This window comes from Lithobates pipiens, unplaced genomic scaffold, assembly GCF_037356315.1.
Source record: "Lithobates pipiens isolate NorthernLeopardFrog02 unplaced genomic scaffold, aLitPip1_a1.2 Scaffold_8, whole genome shotgun sequence".
In the NCBI taxonomy this organism is placed as follows: domain Eukaryota; kingdom Metazoa; phylum Chordata; class Amphibia; order Anura; family Ranidae; genus Lithobates; species Lithobates pipiens.
Genome location: NW_027507903.1, coordinates 593,344,245 through 593,365,206, shown reverse-complemented (window position 1 = coordinate 593,365,206; position 20,962 = coordinate 593,344,245). Strand labels below are relative to the sequence as shown.

The 20,962-nt window shown below is 48.6% G+C and overlaps 16 non-coding genes across 16 annotated transcripts; all 16 read right to left on the bottom strand.

The window, feature by feature from the left end:
• Positions 1-614: 614 nt before the first annotated feature.
• TRNAK-UUU (transfer RNA lysine (anticodon UUU)) lies at positions 615-687 on the bottom strand. The gene has a single exon. It is a non-coding gene; the product is annotated as a tRNA-Lys (tRNA).
• A 1,447-nt stretch (positions 688-2,134) lies between these two features.
• TRNAK-UUU (transfer RNA lysine (anticodon UUU)) lies at positions 2,135-2,207 on the bottom strand. Its single transcript has one exon. It is a non-coding gene; the product is annotated as a tRNA-Lys (tRNA).
• Positions 2,208-2,894: 687 nt separating this feature from the next.
• TRNAK-UUU (transfer RNA lysine (anticodon UUU)) lies at positions 2,895-2,967 on the bottom strand. The gene has a single exon. It is a non-coding gene; the product is annotated as a tRNA-Lys (tRNA).
• Positions 2,968-3,654: 687 nt separating this feature from the next.
• TRNAK-UUU (transfer RNA lysine (anticodon UUU)) lies at positions 3,655-3,727 on the bottom strand. The gene has a single exon. It is a non-coding gene; the product is annotated as a tRNA-Lys (tRNA).
• A 687-nt stretch (positions 3,728-4,414) lies between these two features.
• TRNAK-UUU (transfer RNA lysine (anticodon UUU)) lies at positions 4,415-4,487 on the bottom strand. Its single transcript has one exon. It is a non-coding gene; the product is annotated as a tRNA-Lys (tRNA).
• Positions 4,488-5,174: 687 nt separating this feature from the next.
• Positions 5,175-5,247, bottom strand: TRNAK-UUU (transfer RNA lysine (anticodon UUU)). Its single transcript has one exon. It is a non-coding gene; the product is annotated as a tRNA-Lys (tRNA).
• A 2,207-nt stretch (positions 5,248-7,454) lies between these two features.
• TRNAK-UUU (transfer RNA lysine (anticodon UUU)) lies at positions 7,455-7,527 on the bottom strand. The gene has a single exon. It is a non-coding gene; the product is annotated as a tRNA-Lys (tRNA).
• Positions 7,528-8,214: 687 nt separating this feature from the next.
• On the bottom strand, positions 8,215-8,287 carry TRNAK-UUU (transfer RNA lysine (anticodon UUU)). Its single transcript has one exon. It is a non-coding gene; the product is annotated as a tRNA-Lys (tRNA).
• A 2,207-nt stretch (positions 8,288-10,494) lies between these two features.
• On the bottom strand, positions 10,495-10,567 carry TRNAK-UUU (transfer RNA lysine (anticodon UUU)). The gene has a single exon. It is a non-coding gene; the product is annotated as a tRNA-Lys (tRNA).
• Positions 10,568-11,254: 687 nt separating this feature from the next.
• TRNAK-UUU (transfer RNA lysine (anticodon UUU)) lies at positions 11,255-11,327 on the bottom strand. Its single transcript has one exon. It is a non-coding gene; the product is annotated as a tRNA-Lys (tRNA).
• Positions 11,328-13,534: 2,207 nt separating this feature from the next.
• On the bottom strand, positions 13,535-13,607 carry TRNAK-UUU (transfer RNA lysine (anticodon UUU)). The gene has a single exon. It is a non-coding gene; the product is annotated as a tRNA-Lys (tRNA).
• A 2,207-nt stretch (positions 13,608-15,814) lies between these two features.
• TRNAK-UUU (transfer RNA lysine (anticodon UUU)) lies at positions 15,815-15,887 on the bottom strand. The gene has a single exon. It is a non-coding gene; the product is annotated as a tRNA-Lys (tRNA).
• A 687-nt stretch (positions 15,888-16,574) lies between these two features.
• TRNAK-UUU (transfer RNA lysine (anticodon UUU)) lies at positions 16,575-16,647 on the bottom strand. Its single transcript has one exon. It is a non-coding gene; the product is annotated as a tRNA-Lys (tRNA).
• A 2,207-nt stretch (positions 16,648-18,854) lies between these two features.
• TRNAK-UUU (transfer RNA lysine (anticodon UUU)) lies at positions 18,855-18,927 on the bottom strand. The gene has a single exon. It is a non-coding gene; the product is annotated as a tRNA-Lys (tRNA).
• Positions 18,928-19,614: 687 nt separating this feature from the next.
• On the bottom strand, positions 19,615-19,687 carry TRNAK-UUU (transfer RNA lysine (anticodon UUU)). The gene has a single exon. It is a non-coding gene; the product is annotated as a tRNA-Lys (tRNA).
• Positions 19,688-20,374: 687 nt separating this feature from the next.
• Positions 20,375-20,447, bottom strand: TRNAK-UUU (transfer RNA lysine (anticodon UUU)). The gene has a single exon. It is a non-coding gene; the product is annotated as a tRNA-Lys (tRNA).
• Positions 20,448-20,962: the final 515 nt, after the last annotated feature.

The window sequence follows — 20,962 nt, the reverse complement described above, 5'->3', positions numbered from 1 at the left end:
GCCTGAAAGCACAAGTATTTGGCTTGCCCAGGCTGGCCAATCGTCCTCTCCCGTTTAATTTTCTAGGACAGGTTGAAGATAAAAGGGAGAATCTAACCTGTAAGCATGCAGATAGGGTCCAGTCCAGTTTCTGGCTTACTTTTACCTACAGGCCAATGCTCTTTCACCGGAAACAAGGGCCTTGCAAAAAGACACTGCCCGAACGGCTTCCTTAAGTCCTGGACCAAGACACTTCCAGTATTCTTAATCAGTGACTGGGTTACAAATGAAGTTCCCCTTTAGCCTCATGATGCCAGGTCCAGCAGAGGAAACGCAGGCCAAAAAATAAGGTACAATCCACTCTGGATTATAGGCAAGAGAAGATCAAGCAGCGTGTGCCAGTCGCAGATTGTTTACGGGAGCCCAGGTAAGCTACCACAGACAAGGTTCTATGGCAGGAAACAGTTGGTCAAACAATCACCTTCAGCCACCTTTATTTCTGGTGCAGATTCCAAGAGCCTCGAGGGGGGAGGTTGGCTTCCCGTCCCCTAAGACATTTCATCTCTCTGGTCCAGTGAGCGTTCCTGGCAGATGTGCATAAAGACTGCCCAATCAGAATCTCAAGGACCTCAAAGCGCCCGAACAGGGACTTGAACCCTGGACCCTCAGATTAAAAGTCTGATGCTCTACCGACTGAGCTATCCGGGCTCTGAAAAATCCACCACCAGAAGAGTCCAAAGCTGTTTGAATCTTGACATCTATGGTGGAAAAAGAGCATTCAGCCTGAAAGCACAAGTATTTGGCTTGCCCAGGCTGGCCAATCGTCCTCTCCCATTTAATTTTCTAGGACAGGTTGAAGATAAAAGGGAGAATCTAACCTGTAAGCATGCAGATAGGGTCCAGTCCAGTTTCTGGCTTACTTTTACCTACAGGCCAATGCTCTTTCACCGGAAACAAGCGCCTTGCAAAAAGACACTGCCCGAAAGGCTTCCTTAAGTCCTGGACCAAGACACTTCCAGTATTCTTAATCAGTGACTGGGTTACAAATGAAGTTCCCCTTTAGCCTCATGATGCCAGGTCCAGCAGAGGAAACGCAGGCCAAAAAATAAGGTAGAATCCACTCTGGATTATAGGCAAGAGAAGATCAAGCAGCGTGTGCCAGTCGCAGATTGTTTACGGGAGCCCAGGTAAGCTACCACAGACAAGGTTCTATGGCAGGAAACAGTTGGTCAAACAATCACCTTCAGCCACCTTTATTTCTGGTGCAGATTCCAAGAGCCTCGAGGGGGGAGGTTGGCTTCCCGTCCCCTAAGACATTTCATCTCTCTGGTCCAGTGAGCGTTCCTGGCAGATGTGCATAAAGACTGCCCAATCAAAAGCTCAAGGACCTCAAAGCGCCCAAACAGGGACTTGAACCCTGGACCCTCAGATTAAAAGTCTGATGCTCTACCGACTGAGCTATCCGGGCTCTGAAAAATCCACCACCAGAAGAGTCCAAAGCTATTTGAATCTTGACATCTATGGTGGAAAAAGAGCATTCAGCCTGAAAGCACAAGTATTTGGCTTGCCCAGGCTGGCCAATCGTCCTCTCCCATTTAATTTTCTAGGACAGGTTGAAGATAAAAGGGAGAATCTAACCTGTAAGCATGCAGATAGGGTCCAGTCCAGTTTCTGGCTTACTTTTACCTACAGGCCAATGCTCTTTCACCGGAAACAAGCGCCTTGCAAAAAGACACTGCCCGAACGGCTTCCTTAAGTCCTGGACCAAGACACTTCCAGTATTCTTAATCAGTGACTGGGTTACAAATGAAGTTCCCCTTTAGCCTCATGATGCCAGGTCCAGCAGAGGAAACGCAGGCCAAAAAATAAGGTAGAATCCACTCTGGATTATAGGCAAGAGAAGATCAAGCAGCGTGTGCCAGTCGCAGATTGTTTACGGGAGCCCAGGTAAGCTACCACAGACAAGGTTCTATGGCAGGAAACAGTTGGTCAAACAATCACCTTCAGCCACCTTTATTTCTGGTGCAGATTCCAAGAGCCTCGAGGGGGGAGGTTGGCTTCCCGTCCCCTAGGACATTTCATCTCTCTGGTCCAGTGAGCATTCCTGGCAGATGTGCATAAAGACTGCCCAATCAGAAGCTCAAGGACCTCAAAGCGCCCGAACAGGGACTTGAACCCTGGACCCTCAGATTAAAAGTCTGATGCTCTACCGACTGAGCTATCCGGGCTCTGAAAAATCCACCACCAGAAGAGTCCAAAGCTGTTTGAATCTTGACATCTATGGTGGAAAAAGAGCATTCAGCCTGAAAGCACAAGTATTTGGCTTGCCCAGGCTGGCCAATCGTCCTCTCCCGTTTAATTTTCTAGGACAGGTTGAAGATAAAAGGGAGAATCTAACCTGTAAGCATGCAGATAGGGTCCAGTCCAGTTTCTGGCTTACTTTTACCTACAGGCCAATGCTCTTTCACCGGAAACAAGGGCCTTGCAAAAAGACACTGCCCGAACGGCTTCCTTAAGTCCTGGACCAAGACACTTCCAGTATTCTTAATCAGTGACTGGGTTACAAATGAAGTTCCCCTTTAGCCTCATGATGCCAGGTCCAGCAGAGGAAACGCAGGAGAAAAAATAAGGTAGAATCCACTCTGGATTATAGGCAAGAGAAGATCAAGCAGCGTGTGCCAGTCGCAGATTGTTTACGGGAGCCCAGGTAAGCTACCACAGACAAGGTTCTATGGCAGCAAACAGTTGGTCAAACAATCACCTTCAGCCACCTTTATTTCTGGTGCAGATTCCAAGAGCCTCGAGGGGGGAGGTTGGCTTCCCGTCCCCTAAGACATTTCATCTCTCTGGTCCAGTGAGCGTTCCTGGCAGATGTGCATAAAGACTGCCCAATCAGAAGCTCAAGGACCTCAAAGCGCCCGAACAGGGACTTGAACCCTGGACCCTCAGATTAAAAGTCTGATGCTCTACCGACTGAGCTATCCGGGCTCTAAAAAATCCACCACCAGAAGAGTCCAAAGCTGTTTGAATCTTGACATCTATGGTGGAAAAAGAGCATTCAGCCTGAAAGCACAAGTATTTGGCTTGCCCAGGCTGGCCAATCGTCCTCTCCCATTTAATTTTCTAGGACAGGTTGAAGATAAAAGGGAGAATCTAACCTGTAAGCATGCAGATAGGGTCCAGTCCAGTTTCTGGCTTACTTTTACCTACAGGCCAATGCTCTTTCACCGGAAACAAGGGCCTTGCAAAAAGACACTGCCCGAACGGCTTCCTTAAGTCCTGGACCAAGACACTTCCAGTATTCTTAATCAGTGACTGGGTTACAAATGAAGTTCCCCTTTAGCCTCATGATGCCAGGTCCAGCAGAGGAAACGCAGGCCAAAAAATAAGGTAGAATCCACTCTGGATTATAGGCAAGAGAAGATCAAGCAGCGTGTGCCAGTCGCAGATTGTTTACGGGAGCCCAGGTAAGCTACCACAGACAAGGTTCTATGGCAGGAAACAGTTGGTCAAACAATCACCTTCAGCCACCTTTATTTCTGGTGCAGATTCCAAGAGCCTCGAGGGGGGAGGTTGGCTTCCCGTCCCCTAGGACATTTCATCTCTCTGGTCCAGTGAGCGTTCCTGGCAGATGTGCATAAAGACTGCCCAATCAGAAGCTCAAGGACCTCAAAGCGCCCGAACAGGGACTTGAACCCTGGACCCTCAGATTAAAAGTCTGATGCTCTACCGACTGAGCTATCCGGGCTCTGAAAAATCCGCCACCAGAAGAGTCCAAAGCTGTTTGAATCTTGACATCTATGGTGGAAAAAGAGCATTCAGCCTGAAAGCACAAGTATTTGGCTTGCCCAGGCTGGCCAATCGTCCTCTCCCGTTTAATTTTCTAGGACAGGTTGAAGATAAAAGGGAGAATCTAACCTGTAAGCATGCAGATAGGGTCCAGTCCAGTTTCTGGCTTACTTTTACCTACAGGCCAATGCTCTTTCACCGGAAACAAGGGCCTTGCAAAAAGACACTGCCCGAACGGCTTCCTTAAGTCCTGGACCAAGACACTTCCAGTATTCTTAATCAGTGACTGGGTTACAAATGAAGTTCCCCTTTAGCCTCATGATGCCAGGTCCAGCAGAGGAAACGCAGGCCAAAAAATAAGGTAGAATCCACTCTGGATTATAGGCAAGAGAAGATCAAGCAGCGTGTGCCAGTCGCAGATTGTTTACGGGAGCCCAGGTAAGCTACCACAGACAAGGTTCTATGGCAGGAAACAGTTGGTCAAACAATCACCTTCAGCCACCTTTATTTCTGGTGCAGATTCCAAGAGCCTCGAGGGGGGAGGTTGGCTTCCCGTCCCCTAGGACATTTCATCTCTCTGGTCCAGTGAGCGTTCCTGGCAGATGTGCATAAAGACTGCCCAATCAGAAGCACAAGGACCTCAAAGCGCCCGAACAGGGACTTGAACCCTGGACCCTCAGATTAAAAGTCTGATGCTCTACCGACTGAGCTATCCGGGCTCTGAAAAATCCGCCACCAGAAGAGTCCAAAGCTGTTTGAATCTTGACATTTATGGTGGAAAAAGAGCATTCAGCCTGAAAGCACAAGTATTTGGCTTGCCCAGGCTGGCCAATCGTCCTCTCCCGTTTAATTTTCTAGGACAGGTTGAAGATAAAAGGGAGAATCTAACCTGTAAGCATGCAGATAGGGTCCAGTCCAGTTTCTGGCTTACTTTTACCTACAGGCCAATGCTCTTTCACCGGAAACAAGGGCCTTGCAAAAAGACACTGCCCGAACGGCTTCCTTAAGTCCTGGACCAAGACACTTCCAGTATTCTTAATCAGTGACTGGGTTACAAATGAAGTTCCCCTTTAGCCTCATGATACCAGGTCCAGCAGAGGAAACGCAGGCCAAAAAATAAGGTAGAATCCACTCTGGATTATAGGCAAGAGAAGATCAAGCAGCGTGTGCCAGTCGCAGATTGTTTACGGGAGCCCAGGTAAGCTACCACAGACAAGGTTCTATGGCAGCAAACAGTTGGTCAAACAATCACCTTCAGCCACCTTTATTTCTGGTGCAGATTCCAAGAGCCTCGAGGGGGGAGGTTGGCTTCCCGTCCCCTAAGACATTTCATCTCTCTGGTCCAGTGAGTGTTCCTGGCAGATGTGCATAAAGACTGCCCAATCAGAAGCTCAAGGACCTCAAAGCGCCCGAACAGGGACTTGAACCCTGGACCCTCAGATTAAAAGTCTGATGCTCTACCGACTGAGCTATCCGGGCTCTGAAAAATCCACCACCAGAAGAGTCCAAAGCTGTTTGAATCTTGACATCTATGGTGGAAAAAGAGCATTCAGCCTGAAAGCACAAGTATTTGGCTTGCCCAGGCTGGCCAATCGTCCTCTCCCGTTTAATTTTCTAGGACAGGTTGAAGATAAAAGGGAGAATCTAACCTGTAAGCATGCAGATAGGGTCCAGTCCAGTTTCTGGCTTACTTTTACCTACAGGCCAATGCTCTTTCACCGGAAACAAGGGCCTTGCAAAAAGACACTGCCCGAACGGCTTCCTTAAGTCCTGGACCAAGACACTTCCAGTATTCTTAATCAGTGACTGGGTTACAAATGAAGTTCCCCTTTAGCCTCATGATGCCAGGTCCAGCAGAGGAAACGCAGGCCAAAAAATAAGGTAGAATCCACTCTGGATTATAGGCAAGAGAAGATCAAGCAGCGTGTGCCAGTCGCAGATTGTTTACGGGAGCCCAGGTAAGCTACCACAGACAAGGTTCTATGGCAGCAAACAGTTGGTCAAACAATCACCTTCAGCCACCTTTATTTCTGGTGCAGATTCCAAGAGCCTCGAGGGGGGAGGTTGGCTTCCCGTCCCCTAAGACATTTCATCTCTCTGGTCCAGTGAGCGTTCCTGGCAGATGTGCATAAAGACTGCCCAATCAGAAGCTCAAGGACCTCAAAGCGCCCAAACAGGGACTTGAACCCTGGACCCTCAGATTAAAAGTCTGATGCTCTACCAACTGAGCTATCCGGGCTCTGAAAAAGCCACCACCAGAAGAGTCCAAAGCTGTTTGAATCTTGACATTTATGGTGGAAAAAGAGCATTCAGCCTGAAAGCACAAGTATTTGGCTTGCCCAGGCTGGCCAATCGTCCTCTCCCGTTTAATTTTCTAGGACAGGTTGAAGATAAAAGGGAGAATCTAACCTGTAAGCATGCAGATAGGGTCCAGTCCAGTTTCTGGCTTACTTTTACCTACAGGCCAATGCTCTTTCACCGGAAACAAGGGCCTTGCAAAAAGACACTGCCCGAACGGCTTCCTTAAGTCCTGGACCAAGACACTTCCAGTATTCTTAATCAGTGACTGGGTTACAAATGAAGTTCCCCTTTAGCCTCATGATGCCAGGTCCAGCAGAGGAAACGCAGGCCAAAAAATAAGGTAGAATCCACTCTGGATTATAGGCAAGAGAAGATCAAGCAGCGTGTGCCAGTCGCAGATTGTTTACGGGAGCCCAGGTAAGCTACCACAGACAAGGTTCTATGGCAGCAAACAGTTGGTCAAACAATCACCTTCAGCCACCTTTATTTCTGGTGCAGATTCCAAGAGCCTCGAGGGGGGAGGTTGGCTTCCCGTCCCCTAAGACATTTCATCTCTCTGGTCCAGTGAGCGTTCCTGGCAGATGTGCATAAAGACTGCCCAATCAGAAGCTCAAGGACCTCAAAGCACCCGAACAGGGACTTGAACCCTGGACCCTCAGATTAAAAGTCTGATGCTCTACCAACTGAGCTATCCGGGCTCTGAAAAAGCCACCACCAGAAGAGTCCAAAGCTGTTTGAATCTTGACATTTATGGTGGAAAAAGAGCATTCAGCCTGAAAGCACAAGTATTTGGCTTGCCCAGGCTGGCCAATCGTCCTCTCCCGTTTAATTTTCTAGGACAGGTTGAAGATAAAAGGGAGAATCTAACCTGTAAGCATGCAGATAGGGTCCAGTCCAGTTTCTGGCTTACTTTTACCTACAGGCCAATGCTCTTTCACCGGAAACAAGGGCCTTGCAAAAAGACACTGCCCGAACGGCTTCCTTAAGTCCTGGACCAAGACACTTCCAGTATTCTTAATCAGTGACTGGGTTACAAATGAAGTTCCCCTTTAGCCTCATGATGCCAGGTCCAGCAGAGGAAACGCAGGCCAAAAAATAAGGTAGAATCCACTCTGGATTATAGGCAAGAGAAGATCAAGCAGCGTGTGCCAGTCGCAGATTGTTTACGGGAGCCCAGGTAAGCTACCACAGACAAGGTTCTATGGCAGGAAACAGTTGGTCAAACAATCACCTTCAGCCACCTTTATTTCTGGTGCAGATTCCAAGAGCCTCGAGGGGGGAGGTTGGCTTCCCGTCCCCTAGGACATTTCATCTCTCTGGTCCAGTGAGCGTTCCTGGCAGATGTGCATAAAGACTGCCCAATCAGAAGCTCAAGGACCTCAAAGCGCCCGAACAGGGACTTGAACCCTGGACCCTCAGATTAAAAGTCTGATGCTCTACCGACTGAGCTATCCGGGCTCTGAAAAATCCGCCACCAGAAGAGTCCAAAGCTGTTTGAATCTTGACATCTATGGTGGAAAAAGAGCATTCAGCCTGAAAGCACAAGTATTTGGCTTGCCCAGGCTGGCCAATCGTCCTCTCCCGTTTAATTTTCTAGGACAGGTTGAAGATAAAAGGGAGAATCTAACCTGTAAGCATGCAGATAGGGTCCAGTCCAGTTTCTGGCTTACTTTTACCTACAGGCCAATGCTCTTTCACCGGAAACAAGGGCCTTGCAAAAAGACACTGCCCGAACGGCTTCCTTAAGTCCTGGACCAAGACACTTCCAGTATTCTTAATCAGTGACTGGGTTACAAATGAAGTTCCCCTTTAGCCTCATGATGCCAGGTCCAGCAGAGGAAACGCAGGCCAAAAAATAAGGTAGAATCCACTCTGGATTATAGGCAAGAGAAGATCAAGCAGCGTGTGCCAGTCGCAGATTGTTTACGGGAGCCCAGGTAAGCTACCACAGACAAGGTTCTATGGCAGCAAACAGTTGGTCAAACAATCACCTTCAGCCACCTTTATTTCTGGTGCAGATTCCAAGAGCCTCGAGGGGGGAGGTTGGCTTCCCGTCCCCTAAGACATTTCATCTCTCTGGTCCAGTGAGCGTTCCTGGCAGATGTGCATAAAGACTGCCCAATCAGAAGCTCAAGGACCTCAAAGCGCCCGAACAGGGACTTGAACCCTGGACCCTCAGATTAAAAGTCTGATGCTCTACCAACTGAGCTATCCGGGCTCTGAAAAAGCCACCACCAGAAGAGTCCAAAGCTGTTTGAATCTTGACATTTATGGTGGAAAAAGAGCATTCAGCCTGAAAGCACAAGTATTTGGCTTGCCCAGGCTGGCCAATCGTCCTCTCCCGTTTAATTTTCTAGGACAGGTTGAAGATAAAAGGGAGAATCTAACCTGTAAGCATGCAGATAGGGTCCAGTCCAGTTTCTGGCTTACTTTTACCTACAGGCCAATGCTCTTTCACCGGAAACAAGGGCCTTGCAAAAAGACACTGCCCGAACGGCTTCCTTAAGTCCTGGACCAAGACACTTCCAGTATTCTTAATCAGTGACTGGGTTACAAATGAAGTTCCCCTTTAGCCTCATGATGCCAGGTCCAGCAGAGGAAACGCAGGCCAAAAAATAAGGTAGAATCCACTCTGGATTATAGGCAAGAGAAGATCAAGCAGCGTGTGCCAGTCGCAGATTGTTTACGGGAGCCCAGGTAAGCTACCACAGACAAGGTTCTATGGCAGCAAACAGTTGGTCAAACAATCACCTTCAGCCACCTTTATTTCTGGTGCAGATTCCAAGAGCCTCGAGGGGGGAGGTTGGCTTCCCGTCCCCTAAGACATTTCATCTCTCTGGTCCAGTGAGCGTTCCTGGCAGATGTGCATAAAGACTGCCCAATCAGAAGCTCAAGGACCTCAAAGCACCCGAACAGGGACTTGAACCCTGGACCCTCAGATTAAAAGTCTGATGCTCTACCAACTGAGCTATCCGGGCTCTGAAAAAGCCACCACCAGAAGAGTCCAAAGCTGTTTGAATCTTGACATTTATGGTGGAAAAAGAGCATTCAGCCTGAAAGCACAAGTATTTGGCTTGCCCAGGCTGGCCAATCGTCCTCTCCCGTTTAATTTTCTAGGACAGGTTGAAGATAAAAGGGAGAATCTAACCTGTAAGCATGCAGATAGGGTCCAGTCCAGTTTCTGGCTTACTTTTACCTACAGGCCAATGCTCTTTCACCGGAAACAAGGGCCTTGCAAAAAGACACTGCCCGAACGGCTTCCTTAAGTCCTGGACCAAGACACTTCCAGTATTCTTAATCAGTGACTGGGTTACAAATGAAGTTCCCCTTTAGCCTCATGATGCCAGGTCCAGCAGAGGAAACGCAGGCCAAAAAATAAGGTAGAATCCACTCTGGATTATAGGCAAGAGAAGATCAAGCAGCGTGTGCCAGTCGCAGATTGTTTACGGGAGCCCAGGTAAGCTACCACAGACAAGGTTCTATGGCAGCAAACAGTTGGTCAAACAATCACCTTCAGCCACCTTTATTTCTGGTGCAGATTCCAAGAGCCTCGAGGGGGGAGGTTGGCTTCCCGTCCCCTAAGACATTTCATCTCTCTGGTCCAGTGAGCGTTCCTGGCAGATGTGCATAAAGACTGCCCAATCAGAAGCTCAAGGACCTCAAAGCACCCGAACAGGGACTTGAACCCTGGACCCTCAGATTAAAAGTCTGATGCTCTACCAACTGAGCTATCCGGGCTCTGAAAAAGCCACCACCAGAAGAGTCCAAAGCTGTTTGAATCTTGACATTTATGGTGGAAAAAGAGCATTCAGCCTGAAAGCACAAGTATTTGGCTTGCCCAGGCTGGCCAATCGTCCTCTCCCGTTTAATTTTCTAGGACAGGTTGAAGATAAAAGGGAGAATCTAACCTGTAAGCATGCAGATAGGGTCCAGTCCAGTTTCTGGCTTACTTTTACCTACAGGCCAATGCTCTTTCACCGGAAACAAGGGCCTTGCAAAAAGACACTGCCCGAACGGCTTCCTTAAGTCCTGGACCAAGACACTTCCAGTATTCTTAATCAGTGACTGGGTTACAAATGAAGTTCCCCTTTAGCCTCATGATGCCAGGTCCAGCAGAGGAAACGCAGGCCAAAAAATAAGGTAGAATCCACTCTGGATTATAGGCAAGAGAAGATCAAGCAGCGTGTGCCAGTCGCAGATTGTTTACGGGAGCCCAGGTAAGCTACCACAGACAAGGTTCTATGGCAGGAAACAGTTGGTCAAACAATCACCTTCAGCCACCTTTATTTCTGGTGCAGATTCCAAGAGCCTCGAGGGGGGAGGTTGGCTTCCCGTCCCCTAGGACATTTCATCTCTCTGGTCCAGTGAGCGTTCCTGGCAGATGTGCATAAAGACTGCCCAATCAGAAGCTCAAGGACCTCAAAGCGCCCGAACAGGGACTTGAACCCTGGACCCTCAGATTAAAAGTCTGATGCTCTACCGACTGAGCTATCCGGGCTCTGAAAAATCCGCCACCAGAAGAGTCCAAAGCTGTTTGAATCTTGACATCTATGGTGGAAAAAGAGCATTCAGCCTGAAAGCACAAGTATTTGGCTTGCCCAGGCTGGCCAATCGTCCTCTCCCGTTTAATTTTCTAGGACAGGTTGAAGATAAAAGGGAGAATCTAACCTGTAAGCATGCAGATAGGGTCCAGTCCAGTTTCTGGCTTACTTTTACCTACAGGCCAATGCTCTTTCACCGGAAACAAGGGCCTTGCAAAAAGACACTGCCCGAACGGCTTCCTTAAGTCCTGGACCAAGACACTTCCAGTATTCTTAATCAGTGACTGGGTTACAAATGAAGTTCCCCTTTAGCCTCATGATGCCAGGTCCAGCAGAGGAAACGCAGGCCAAAAAATAAGGTAGAATCCACTCTGGATTATAGGCAAGAGAAGATCAAGCAGCGTGTGCCAGTCGCAGATTGTTTACGGGAGCCCAGGTAAGCTACCACAGACAAGGTTCTATGGCAGCAAACAGTTGGTCAAACAATCACCTTCAGCCACCTTTATTTCTGGTGCAGATTCCAAGAGCCTCGAGGGGGGAGGTTGGCTTCCCGTCCCCTAAGACATTTCATCTCTCTGGTCCAGTGAGCGTTCCTGGCAGATGTGCATAAAGACTGCCCAATCAGAAGCTCAAGGACCTCAAAGCGCCCGAACAGGGACTTGAACCCTGGACCCTCAGATTAAAAGTCTGATGCTCTACCAACTGAGCTATCCGGGCTCTGAAAAAGCCACCACCAGAAGAGTCCAAAGCTGTTTGAATCTTGACATTTATGGTGGAAAAAGAGCATTCAGCCTGAAAGCACAAGTATTTGGCTTGCCCAGGCTGGCCAATCGTCCTCTCCCGTTTAATTTTCTAGGACAGGTTGAAGATAAAAGGGAGAATCTAACCTGTAAGCATGCAGATAGGGTCCAGTCCAGTTTCTGGCTTACTTTTACCTACAGGCCAATGCTCTTTCACCGGAAACAAGGGCCTTGCAAAAAGACACTGCCCGAACGGCTTCCTTAAGTCCTGGACCAAGACACTTCCAGTATTCTTAATCAGTGACTGGGTTACAAATGAAGTTCCCCTTTAGCCTCATGATGCCAGGTCCAGCAGAGGAAACGCAGGCCAAAAAATAAGGTAGAATCCACTCTGGATTATAGGCAAGAGAAGATCAAGCAGCGTGTGCCAGTCGCAGATTGTTTACGGGAGCCCAGGTAAGCTACCACAGACAAGGTTCTATGGCAGCAAACAGTTGGTCAAACAATCACCTTCAGCCACCTTTATTTCTGGTGCAGATTCCAAGAGCCTCGAGGGGGGAGGTTGGCTTCCCGTCCCCTAAGACATTTCATCTCTCTGGTCCAGTGAGCGTTCCTGGCAGATGTGCATAAAGACTGCCCAATCAGAAGCTCAAGGACCTCAAAGCACCCGAACAGGGACTTGAACCCTGGACCCTCAGATTAAAAGTCTGATGCTCTACCAACTGAGCTATCCGGGCTCTGAAAACTCCACCACCAGAAGAGTCCAAAGCTGTTTGAATCTTGACATCTATGGTGGAAAAAGAGCATTCAGCCTGAAAGCACAAGTATTTGGCTTGCCCAGGCTGGCCAATCGTCCTCTCCCGTTTAATTTTCTAGGACAGGTTGAAGATAAAAGGGAGAATCTAACCTGTAAGCATGCAGATAGGGTCCAGTCCAGTTTCTGGCTTACTTTTACCTACAGGCCAACGCTCTTTCACCGGAAACAAGGGCCTTGCAAAAAGACACTGCCCGAACGGCTTCCTTAAGTCCTGGACCAAGACACTTCCAGTATTCTTAATCAGTGACTGGGTTACAAATGAAGTTCCCCTTTAGCCTCATGATGCCAGGTCCAGCAGAGGAAACGCAGGCCAAAAAATAAGGTAGAATCCACTCTGGATTATAGGCAAGAGAAGATCAAGCAGCGTGTGCCAGTCGCAGATTGTTTACGGGAGCCCAGGTAAGCTACCACAGACAAGGTTCTATGGCAGCAAACAGTTGGTCAAACAATCACCTTCAGCCACCTTTATTTCTGGTGCAGATTCCAAGAGCCTCGAGGGGGGAGGTTGGCTTCCCGTCCCCTAAGACATTTAATCTCTCTGGTCCAGTGAGCGTTCCTGGCAGATGTGCATAAAGACTGCCCAATCAGAAGCTCAAGGACCTCAAAGCACCCGAACAGGGACTTGAACCCTGGACCCTCAGATTAAAAGTCTGATGCTCTACCAACTGAGCTATCCGGGCTCTGAAAAAGCCACCACCAGAAGAGTCCAAAGCTGTTTGAATCTTGACATTTATGGTGGAAAAAGAGCATTCAGCCTGAAAGCACAAGTATTTGGCTTGCCCAGGCTGGCCAATCGTCCTCTCCCGTTTAATTTTCTAGGACAGGTTGAAGATAAAAGGGAGAATCTAACCTGTAAGCATGCAGATAGGGTCCAGTCCAGTTTCTGGCTTACTTTTACCTACAGGCCAATGCTCTTTCACCGGAAACAAGGGCCTTGCAAAAAGACACTGCCCGAACGGCTTCCTTAAGTCCTGGACCAAGACACTTCCAGTATTCTTAATCAGTGACTGGGTTACAAATGAAGTTCCCCTTTAGCCTCATGATGCCAGGTCCAGCAGAGGAAACGCAGGCCAAAAAATAAGGTAGAATCCACTCTGGATTATAGGCAAGAGAAGATCAAGCAGCGTGTGCCAGTCGCAGATTGTTTACGGGAGCCCAGGTAAGCTACCACAGACAAGGTTCTATGGCAGCAAACAGTTGGTCAAACAATCACCTTCAGCCACCTTTATTTCTGGTGCAGATTCCAAGAGCCTCGAGGGGGGAGGTTGGCTTCCCGTCCCCTAGGACATTTCATCTCTCTGGTCCAGTGAGCGTTCCTGGCAGATGTGCATAAAGACTGCCCAATCAGAAGCTCAAGGACCTCAAAGCGCCCGAACAGGGACTTGAACCCTGGACCCTCAGATTAAAAGTCTGATGCTCTACCGACTGAGCTATCCGGGCTCTGAAAAATCCACCACCAGAAGAGTCCAAAGCTGTTTGAATCTTGACATTTATGGTGGAAAAAGAGCATTCAGCCTGAAAGCACAAGTATTTGGCTTGCCCAGGCTGGCCAATCGTCCTCTCCCGTTTAATTTTCTAGGACAGGTTGAAGATAAAAGGGAGAATCTAACCTGTAAGCATGCAGATAGGGTCCAGTCCAGTTTCTGGCTTACTTTTACCTACAGGCCAATGCTCTTTCACCGGAAACAAGGGCCTTGCAAAAAGACACTGCCCGAACGGCTTCCTTAAGTCCTGGACCAAGACACTTCCAGTATTCTTAATCAGTGACTGGGTTACAAGTGAAGTTCCCCTTTAGCCTCATGATGCCAGGTCCAGCAGAGGAAACGCAGGCCAAAAAATAAGGTAGAATCCACTCTGGATTATAGGCAAGAGAAGATCAAGCAGCGTGTGCCAGTCGCAGATTGTTTACGGGAGCCCAGGTAAGCTACCACAGACAAGGTTCTATGGCAGGAAACAGTTGGTCAAACAATCACCTTCAGCCACCTTTATTTCTGGTGCAGATTCCAAGAGCCTCGAGGGGGGAGGTTGGCTTCCCGTCCCCTAAGACATTTCATCTCTCTGGTCCAGTGAGCGTTCCTGGCAGATGTGCATAAAGACTGCCCAATCAGAAGCTCAAGGACCTCAAAGCGCCCGAACAGGGACTTGAACCCTGGACCCTCAGATTAAAAGTCTGATGCTCTACCGACTGAGCTATCCAGGCTCTGAAAAATCCACCACCAGAAGAGTCCAAAGCTGTTTGAATCTTGACATCTATGGTGGAAAAAGAGCATTCAGCCTGAAAGCACAAGTATTTGGCTTGCCCAGGCTGGCCAATCGTCCTCTCCCATTTAATTTTCTAGGACAGGTTGAAGATAAAAGGGAGAATCTAACCTGTAAGCATGCAGATAGGGTCCAGTCCAGTTTCTGGCTTACTTTTACCTACAGGCCAATGCTCTTTCACCGGAAACAAGCGCCTTGCAAAAAGACACTGCCCGAACGGCTTCCTTAAGTCCTGGACCAAGACACTTCCAGTATTCTTAATCAGTGACTGGGTTACAAATGAAGTTCCCCTTTAGCCTCATGATGCCAGGTCCAGCAGAGGAAACGCAGGCCAAAAAATAAGGTAGAATCCACTCTGGATTATAGGCAAGAGAAGATCAAGCAGCGTGTGCCAGTCGCAGATTGTTTACGGGAGCCCAGGTAAGCTACCACAGACAAGGTTCTATGGCAGGAAACAGTTGGTCAAACAATCACCTTCAGCCACCTTTATTTCTGGTGCAGATTCCAAGAGCCTCGAGGGGGGAGGTTGGCTTCCCGTCCCCTAGGACATTTCATCTCTCTGGTCCAGTGAGCGTTCCTGGCAGATGTGCATAAAGACTGCCCAATCAGAAGCTCAAGGACCTCAAAGCGCCCAAACAGGGACTTGAACCCTGGACCCTCAGATTAAAAGTCTGATGCTCTACCGACTGAGCTATCCGGGCTCTGAAAAATCCACCACCAGAAGAGTCCAAAGCTGTTTGAATCTTGACATCTATGGTGGAAAAAGAGCATTCAGCCTGAAAGCACAAGTATTTGGCTTGCCCAGGCTGGCCAATCGTCCTCTCCCGTTTAATTTTCTAGGACAGGTTGAAGATAAAAGGGAGAATCTAACCTGTAAGCATGCAGATAGGGTCCAGTCCAGTTTCTGGCTTACTTTTACCTACAGGCCAATGCTCTTTCACCGGAAACAAGGGCCTTGCAAAAAGACACTGCCCGAACGGCTTCCTTAAGTCCTGGACCAAGACACTTCCAGTATTCTTAATCAGTGACTGGGTTACAAATGAAGTTCCCCTTTAGCCTCATGATGCCAGGTCCAGCAGAGGAAACGCAGGCCAAAAAATAAGGTAGAATCCACTCTGGATTATAGGCAAGAGAAGATCAAGCAGCGTGTGCCAGTCGCAGATTGTTTACGGGAGCCCAGGTAAGCTACCACAGACAAGGTTCTATGGCAGCAAACAGTTGGTCAAACAATCACCTTCAGCCACCTTTATTTCTGGTGCAGATTCCAAGAGCCTCGAGGGGGGAGGTTGGCTTCCCGTCCCCTAGGACATTTCATCTCTCTGGTCCAGTGAGCGTTCCTGGCAGATGTGCATAAAGACTGCCCAATCAGAAGCTCAAGGACCTCAAAGCGCCCGAACAGGGACTTGAACCCTGGACCCTCAGATTAAAAGTCTGATGCTCTACCGACTGAGCTATCCGGGCTCTGAAAAATCCACCACCAGAAGAGTCCAAAGCTGTTTGAATCTTGACATCTATGGTGGAAAAAGAGCATTCAGCCTGAAAGCACAAGTATTTGGCTTGCCCAGGCTGGCCAATCGTCCTCTCCCGTTTAATTTTCTAGGACAGGTTGAAGATAAAAGGGAGAATCTAACCTGTAAGCATGCAGATAGGGTCCAGTCCAGTTTCTGGCTTACTTTTACCTACAGGCCAATGCTCTTTCACCGGAAACAAGGGCCTTGCAAAAAGACACTGCCCGAACGGCTTCCTTAAGTCCTGGACCAAGACACTTCCAGTATTCTTAATCAGTGACTGGGTTACAAATGAAGTTCCCCTTTAGCCTCATGATGCCAGGTCCAGCAGAGGAAACGCAGGCCAAAAAATAAGGTAGAATCCACTCTGGATTATAGGCAAGAGAAGATCAAGCAGCGTGTGCCAGTCGCAGATTGTTTACGGGAGCCCAGGTAAGCTACCACAGACAAGGTTCTATGGCAGCAAACAGTTGGTCAAACAATCACCTTCAGCCACCTTTATTTCTGGTGCAGATTCCAAGAGCCTCGAGGGGGGAGGTTGGCTTCCCGTCCCCTAAGACATTTCATCTCTCTGGTCCAGTGAGCGTTCCTGGCAGATGTGCATAAAGACTGCCCAATCAGAAGCTCAAGGACCTCAAAGCGCCCGAACAGGGACTTGAACCCTGGACCCTCAGATTAAAAGTCTGATGCTCTACCGACTGAGCTATCCGGGCTCTGAAAAATCCACCGCCAGAAGAGTCCAAAGCTGTTTGAATCTTGACATTTATGGTGGAAAAAGAGCATTCAGCCTGAAAGCACAAGTATTTGGCTTGCCCAGGCTGGCCAATCGTCCTCTCCCGTTTAATTTTCTAGGACAGGTTGAAGATAAAAGGGAGAATCTAACCTGTAAGCATGCAGATAGGGTCCAGTCCAGTTTCTGGCTTACTTTTACCTACAGGCCAATGCTCTTTCACCGGAAACAAGGGCCTTGCAAAAAGACACTGCCCGAACGGCTTCCTTAAGTCCTGGACCAAGACACTTCCAGTATTCTTAATCAGTGACTGGGTTACAAATGAAGTTCCCCTTTAGCCTCATGATACCAGGTCCAGCAGAGGAAACGCAGGAGAAAAAATAAGGTAGAATCCACTCTGGATTATAGGCAAGAGAAGATCAAGCAGCGTGTGCCAGTCGCAGATTGTTTACGGGAGCCCAGGTAAGCTACCACAGACAAGGTTCTATGGCAGCAAACAGTTGGTCAAACAATCACCTTCAGCCACCTTTATTTCTGGTGCAGATTCCAAGAGCCTCGAGGGGGGAGGTTGGCTTCCCGTCCCCTAAGACATTTCATCTCTCTGGTCCAGTGAGCGTTCCTGGCAGATGTGCATAAAGACTGCCCAATCAGAAGCTCAAGGACCTCAAAGCACCCGAACAGGGACTTGAACCCTGGACCCTCAGATTAAAAGTCTGATGCTCTACCGACTGAGCTATCCGGGCTCTGAAAAAGCCACCACCAGAAGAGTCCAAAGCTGTTTGAATCTTGACATTTATGGTGGAAAAAGAGCATTCAGCCTGAAAGCACAAGTATTTGGCTTGCCCAGGCTGGCCAATCGTCCTCTCCCGTTTCATTTTCTAGGACAGGTTGAAGATAAAAGGGAGAATCTAACCTGTAAGCATGCAGATAGGGTCCAGTCCAGTTTCTGGCTTACTTTTACCTACAGGCCAATGCTCTTTCACCGGAAACAAGGGCCTTGCAAAAAGACACTGCCCGAACGGCTTCCTTAAGTCCTGGACCAAGACACTTCCAGTATTCTTAATCAGTGACTGGGTTACAAATGAAGTTCCCCTTTAGCCTCATGATGCCAGGTCCAGCAGAGGAAACGCAGGCCAAAAAATAAGGTAGAATCCACTCTGGATTATAGGCAAGAGAAGATCAAGCAGCGTGTGCCAGTCGCAGATTGTTTACGGGAGCCCAGGTAAGCTACCACAGACAAGGTTCTATGGCAGCAAACAGTTGGTCAAACAATCACCTTCAGCCACCTTTATTTCTGGTGCAGATTCCAAGAGCCTCGAGGGGGGAGGTTGGCTTCCCGTCCCCTAAGACATTTCATCTCTCTGGTCCAGTGAGCGTTCCTGGCAGATGTGCATAAAGACTGCCCAATCAGAAGCTCAAGGACCTCAAAGCGCCCGAACAGGGACTTGAACCCTGGACCCTCAGATTAAAAGTCTGATGCTCTACCGACTGAGCTATCCAGGCTCTGAAAAATCCACCACCAGAAGAGTCCAAAGCTGTTTGAATCTTGACATCTATGGTGGAAAAAGAGCATTCAGCCTGAAAGCACAAGTATTTGGCTTGCCCAGGCTGGCCAATCGTCCTCTCCCATTTAATTTTCTAGGACAGGTTGAAGATAAAAGGGAGAATCTAACCTGTAAGCATGCAGATAGGGTCCAGTCCAGTTTCTGGCTTACTTTTACCTACAGGCCAATGCTCTTTCACCGGAAACAAGCGCCTTGCAAAAAGACACTGCCCGAACGGCTTCCTTAAGTCCTGGACCAAGACACTTCCAGTATTCTTAATCAGTGACTGGGTTACAAATGAAGTTCCCCTTTAGCCTCATGATGCCAGGTCCAGCAGAGGAAACGCAGGCCAAAAAATAAGGTAGAATCCACTCTGGATTATAGGCAAGAGAAGATCAAGCAGCGTGTGCCAGTCGCAGATTGTTTACGGGAGCCCAGGTAAGCTACCACAGACAAGGTTCTATGGCAGGAAACAGTTGGTCAAACAATCACCTTCAGCCACCTTTATTTCTGGTGCAGATTCCAAGAGCCTCGAGGGGGGAGGTTGGCTTCCCGTCCCCTAGGACATTTCATCTCTCTGGTCCAGTGAGCGTTCCTGGCAGATGTGCATAAAGACTGCCCAATCAGAAGCTCAAGGACCTCAAAGCGCCCGAACAGGGACTTGAACCCTGGACCCTCAGATTAAAAGTCTGATGCTCTACCGACTGAGCTATCCGGGCTCTGAAAAATCCACCACCAGAAGAGTCCAAAGCTGTTTGAATCTTGACATCTATGGTGGAAAAAGAGCATTCAGCCTGAAAGCACAAGTATTTGGCTTGCCCAGGCTGGCCAATCGTCCTCTCCCGTTTAATTTTCTAGGACAGGTTGAAGATAAAAGGGAGAATCTAACCTGTAAGCATGCAGATAGGGTCCAGTCCAGTTTCTGGCTTACTTTTACCTACAGGCCAATGCTCTTTCACCGGAAACAAGGGCCTTGCAAAAAGACACTGCCCGAACGGCTTCCTTAAGTCCTGGACCAAGACACTTCCAGTATTCTTAATCAGTGACTGGGTTACAAATGAAGTTCCCCTTTAGCCTCATGATGCCAGGTCCAGCAGAGGAAACGCAGGCCAAAAAATAAGGTAGAATCCACTCTGGATTATAGGCAAGAGAAGATCAAGCAGCGTGTGCCAGTCGCAGATTGTTTACGGGAGCCCAGGTAAGCTACCACAGACAAGGTTCTATGGCAGCAAACAGTTGGTCAAACAATCACCTTCAGCCACCTTTATTTCTGGTGCAGATTCCAAGAGCCTCGAGGGGGGAGGTTGGCTTCCCGTCCCCTAGGACATTTCATCTCTCTGGTCCAGTGAGCGTTCCTGGCAGATGTGCATAAAGACTGCCCAATCAGAAGCTCAAGGACCTCAAAGCGCCCGAACAGGGACTTGAACCCTGGACCCTCAGATTAAAAGTCTGATGCTCTACCGACTGAGCTATCCGGGCTCTGAAAAATCCACCACCAGAAGAGTCCAAAGCTGTTTGAATCTTGACATCTATGGTGGAAAAAGAGCATTCAGCCTGAAAGCACAAGTATTTGGCTTGCCCAGGCTGGCCAATCGTCCTCTCCCGTTTAATTTTCTAGGACAGGTTGAAGATAAAAGGGAGAATCTAACCTGTAAGCATGCAGATAGGGTCCAGTCCAGTTTCTGGCTTACTTTTACCTACAGGCCAATGCTCTTTCACCGGAAACAAGGGCCTTGCAAAAAGACACTGCCCGAACGGCTTCCTTAAGTCCTGGACCAAGACACTTCCAGTATTCTTAATCAGTGACTGGGTTACAAATGAAGTTCCCCTTTAGCCTCATGATGCCAGGTCCAGCAGAGGAAACGCAGGCCAAAAAATAAGGTAGAATCCACTCTGGATTATAGGCAAGAGAAGATCAAGCAGCGTGTGCCAGTCGCAGATTGTTTACGGGAGCCCAGGTAAGCTACCACAGACAAGGTTCTATGGCAGCAAACAGTTGGTCAAACAATCACCTTCAGCCACCTTTATTTCTGGTGCAGATTCCAAGAGCCTCGAGGGGGGAGGTTGGCTTCCCGTCCCCTAGGACATTTCATCTCTCTGGTCCAGTGAGCGTTCCTGGCAGATGTGCATAAAGACTGCCCAATCAGAAGCTCAAGGACCTCAAAGCGCCCGAACAGGGACTTGAACCCTGGACCCTCAGATTAAAAGTCTGATGCTCTACCGACTGAGCTATCCGGGCTCTGAAAAATCCACCACCAGAAGAGTCCAAAGCTGTTTGAATCTTGACATCTATGGTGGAAAAAGAGCATTCAGCCTGAAAGCACAAGTATTTGGCTTGCCCAGGCTGGCCAATCGTCCTCTCCCGTTTAATTTTCTAGGACAGGTTGAAGATAAAAGGGAGAATCTAACCTGTAAGCATGCAGATAGGGTCCAGTCCAGTTTCTGGCTTACTTTTACCTACAGGCCAATGCTCTTTCACCGGAAACAAGGGCCTTGCAAAAAGACACTGCCCGAACGGCTTCCTTAAGTCCTGGACCAAGACACTTCCAGTATTCTTAATCAGTGACTGGGTTACAAATGAAGTTCCCCTTTAGCCTCATGATGCCAGGTCCAGCAGAGGAAACGCAGGCCAAAAAATAAGGTAGAATCCACTCTGGATTATAGGCAAGAGAAGATCAAGCAGCGTGTGCCAGTCGCAGATTGTTTACGGGAGCCCAGGTAAGCTACCACAGACAAGGTTCTATGGCAGCAAAC